We start from the raw sequence: 4,887 nt of genomic DNA, 5'->3' as shown, positions 1-4,887 counted from the left end.
TTCCGTGGTCAAATAGGTGGTAAGGGGGACTAATAGGCGTTCCGTGGTCAAATAGGTGGTAAGGGGGACTAATAGGCGTTCCGTGGTCAAATAGGTGGTAAGGGGGACTAATAGGCGTTCCGTGGTCAAATAGGTGGTAAGGGGGACTAATAGGCGTTCCGTGGTCAAATAGGTGGTAAGGGGGACTAATAGGCGTTCCGTGGTCAAATAGGTGGTAAGGGGTACGAACAGGCAGTTTGTGGCTTTCCGTGGTCAAATAGGTGGAAAGGGGGACAAATATGGTCAAATAGGTCAAATAGGTGGTAAGGGGGACTAATAGGCTTTCCGTGGTCACATAGGTGGTCAGGGGGCTTTTCGTGGTTTTCGTGGTCACATAGGTGGTAAGGGGGATGAATAGGCTGTCCATGGCTAGGAGCCTGCCTGCTTGTGGCCGATTGACAGATTGCAACAAAATGCACTAAAACGGAGGGCCGTTCCGCAGGGCCCCTGGGGGCCCCAGGATCTAGCCGACGCCTTCGGTGTGTGCCGCCGGGCCTCCCCTCGGCGCCCGGGCAGTCGTCGGGGCCGGGAAAAATCACCTAGGGGGCGTGGCGCAGCATCCCACGGACAGCTTTCCCACCTACCACCTATTAAGCGCTTCGTGGTTTGATGCCCTAACCCCTTTTAGGGTAGTGTAAAATTTCGAGTTTCTCGGATCTTTTCGCAATTCACAGCATAGACAGGGCGTGTCCAGATTAGCCACGGAACAGGGTTTGAGCGGGACAGCTCGTCCAGAAGCCGAGATCCTGGACGTCCCACGTACAATCTATCCCATTAAAAAAAAAACAAGTCAAATAAGTTAGAGGTGGTCGAGTCGTTTTTATGCAAATTAAGCCATTTTACGAGCGCCGATGCACACGGAACTGCCGGTCAACAAGTCTGGGCAAACTAGCCTATTGAGTAGGCACCCATCAGAGGCCGCATTTTTATGATGTCATCATGTAGACTTCTTACAAAGTATTTTACAGTATTTTAAAACTACAAAAATACAAAACTCTAAAGTATTTTGATACAAAATACGAAGCCATTTTCATCAACCCTATCAAATACAAATTACAAAATACTATTTTGTATTTGAAATACGTATTTGAAATACATGTATCATAAATACTGCCCATCCCCATTTTGCATAATAAAATTATTATAAACTTAAATTATGACTTGTTAATGCATTGTCCACGGAAAGCCTGTGGAGGCCCCGTCAAATAAGTTACGGGTGGGCATGTGACAAGTGACAGCTGTAACTTATTTGACGGGGCCTCCACAGACTTTCCGTGGAATTAAGCCATTTCATGAGCTCAGATGTACATGAAACTGCTGGACGGCGTTTCCTGAGCACTGTATAGCTGGTATTACTTAATAAAATCATCTTTTTGAGGTAAATATGAATATTGATGAGTTGTAATGTATATGAACCTGTCAGACGGTGTTTCCTGAGTGTAGCACTGTACGTTTTGCATAATAATTTGACAATTATTTATTTCTTATGTATTCATAAAATCATTTGGCTTATTCATAATTTGACTATTTAATTTATGTATAATGTTTCACTATTCTTAACGGTTTTAATTTTAAATCATTGTAAAAGTTTTTAATTCCCTGTTTTATCGTTGTGATTATTTTTATGAATATTTCACTTCCTTTTATTTACCACTGTCTATGAAATGCTCTACATAAATAAACTTGACACGCTACGCCATTGCCTTGACTATTCAGAATAGTTTGAATTATTTATTCTTAATAGTAATTTTCATTTATTATTATTATTATTATTAATAATTTGACTTATTTGGTCATAATATTTTGGTTTATTTATTTTTATTTAGCTTTTCAGCTACAAGATATTTTAAATTTATTTCGTAAGTTATGTCGTAGAAGTACCGCTCATATTACATTTTATTTTTCCCTAATCATGTTATTGTTTTCAGACAAAGAACACAAAGAATTGGATGATGTAGAACTCAGGTCAAACACGCAAGTACGAGCGTGGGACGGAGTGACATTTAGCAGCGAGCGAGACGGTAAGGAGTCAGACACCGTATGCTGGGGAAGAAGAAGAAGCGTCGATCGTGGATGCGGATGCAGGAACGGTTGGTGATGAACTCAGGTCGGCGAGCCTAAGGCATTAAATACTTCTTAATGAAATAATTAATAAATTGGACGATATCGACCTGGCTACGAATGCGAATCAAATTGATGACGTGACGAACGGGTTACGTCAATTGCGAACAACAGTTTGCGAAAAATTTGTGACGGTTCACGACACGGTCCGCGAGCTGTTGCATGAGAGAAGACTTTTGGTCTTCATAAAATGAATCTAAATAATTTTATAATGAGGAGATAACTGCTCTATAATGTTTTTATTGTTGCTGGTTTTAATGATGTAAATACCAGCGATTTTTAATGTTGCCGATTTGTTATTATCAGTATTAGACTATAATTTTGACGATATCTGCACAGCGCTATTTCTAAGTTAATCTCGTACTCAATTCCATTATTAACGCTGTATGGTTTTATATTTTTTATATTTATATTTTACATAAGAAGATACCCCCAGGCCATGAAAAGATACCGTGCGATGTTATAAAATATTGCAAGCTATTACAGGATTCACCGACAAACAACATCAATGCGCTCCTGTCCGTTGCATTCATTGCCGTGAGGATCTACTGGTCCAAGGGGTACATAGATGCTTCATACAACCCCAAGCTCCCAAGGGCCCTAGCAAAAAATATATATTTTATGACTTTGAAACACGCTATGAAAATGGCAAGCACGTCGCTAATTTCGTCTGTGCGATCACTTTCAAAGGCAAGAAATTTGTGGTGGAAGGATACTGTTTCATAGCCCATTAGGCGTCCAGATTCGACTCCTTCCTAATTCTGGAGTATTTTTGCAAAGTGGGGCTTACGGTCGACATCATCATGCAAGGATGTAAATTAATCTTCATGTACGACGATGCCTTTGCTCAGCGATACATCGATAGTTACAGTTTCATTCCGATGGCGCTGGGATGCTTGCATGAAATACCGAGAAGCGTTCATAGAGTGTACCGAACTTGATCCGTTCAACTTTACAACGCTCGCTAGCACTTTGGCTTTGACACATATTAACATATACGTCCAGCAGAGTAAGACTTACTCAAATGGTTCGATCGAATGGCTGGAATATGTAAAAATGACCCGAAACTTTGACATTCACCACGCTCTAAACCACGGCGAAATGCAGATCGGTCATTACTTTTTAGACGGCTACTACAAACAGAATGGATCGAAGTACGGTTTAGAATACCTCGGCTGTCTCCACCATGTCGCTTCGACCCCGATCATACACACCCCTTGTCGCACGTACCCTACGGCGAACTCAGGAGACAGTTTGATGACAAAGTGGAAATTCTGCAAAATGCCTACGGGCTAAAAGTGGAAATATTATGGGAATGTCAGTGGCTGAAAATGAAACAGACCGACCCCTCGGTGAAAGAATTTATGAGTACTTATTCGGCCCCCGAGAGACTGAAACCCAGAGACTCGCTTTTTGGCGGACGCACGAACGCTTATAATCTGTACCACAAAATGGTCGATTGGGAGAAAATAAGTTATGTCGATGTCACCAGCTTATATCCATTCTGTCAGGATAGGAAAAGCTATCCGATCGGTCACCCCGAGATCATTTTCAGAGACTTTAAACCGATTGAGAATTATTACGGTCTTATCAAGGCCACCGTGTACCCTCCGCGCAAATTACTACTTTTTGGTAAAACCAACATCCTGAAATATTTCACATTCGTCTCAGACGACGTGGCTCTCGTACAGCATTGTCGTCTCGAAGGGGATGTTTGCGAGACTCGCGACATTAACGTGTTTATAGGGGCGTTTACGACGTCTCACGCCCGGTTGGAGTTGTACGACCTGATGGACAGACTCGGCAACCGGGTGTTATACTCCGATACCGACTCATGTCTAGGGACGGCGACTGGATGCCCCCTCTGGGAGACAATTTGGGGAGCAGACGGATGAAATAGGGGACAACGATTGCATCACAGAGTTTGCCTCTAGTGGACGCAAATCGTATGGCTATCAAAGGAAAGGAAAAGTGTGCATGAAGGCTAAGGGTATAACTCTGAACGCTAAAAATTCCCAAGCTATCCGATTAGATACTCTGATAGGTCTGGTTACCGGCTATGTGACGTCTCGCGACGACACACGATACATCCTGGCTCGTTCTGAAAACATTGCGAGCAATTAAAAGCGACTCATGTTGCACAACAAGTCAGTTGACAAAAGGTTCAAGGTGGTGTACAATAAGTGTAGACTTTTACTGGATTTCAACACTCTTCCTTATGGCTACTGATTCGATGATGCAAAGAGGGGTTCAGGATGCTTCTGAATTTGACTTTCGACTTATTCATCCTTTCTCGTGTGTGATCAGTGGCCCCTCCAATAGCGGCAAAACCTACTTCGTAAAGAGCTTGTTGGAAAATGGTTTAAATATGATTTCTAAAAAAATTAAAAACATTATATATATTTACAATTGTTTGCAACCTCTGTATGACGAATTGCTTAAATTGTATGACATTAAATTTGTTGAAGGAATACCTGAATCTCTGAATGATGATCGTTTACTACACTCCGACAAAGCTAATTTTCAGATTTTGGATGATGTTATGAATCAAGCTAGCAGCAATCTTGAAGTACAGAGGGTCTTCACGCAGTTTGTACATCATCGTAATCTTAGCGCTATTTATATTGTACAGAATTTATTTGCTCAAGGTAAATCAAGCAGAACCATCAGCTTGAACACTAATTATTTAATTTTGTTTAAAAACCCCCGTGACACTAATCAAGTGAT

The sequence above is a fragment of the Sinocyclocheilus rhinocerous genome, unplaced genomic scaffold (genome assembly GCF_001515625.1).
Source record: "Sinocyclocheilus rhinocerous isolate Xijiao unplaced genomic scaffold, SAMN03320098_v1.1 scaffold3349, whole genome shotgun sequence".
Lineage (NCBI taxonomy): Eukaryota > Metazoa > Chordata > Actinopteri > Cypriniformes > Cyprinidae > Sinocyclocheilus > Sinocyclocheilus rhinocerous.
Note: the sequence above shows the minus strand (reverse complement) of the source record.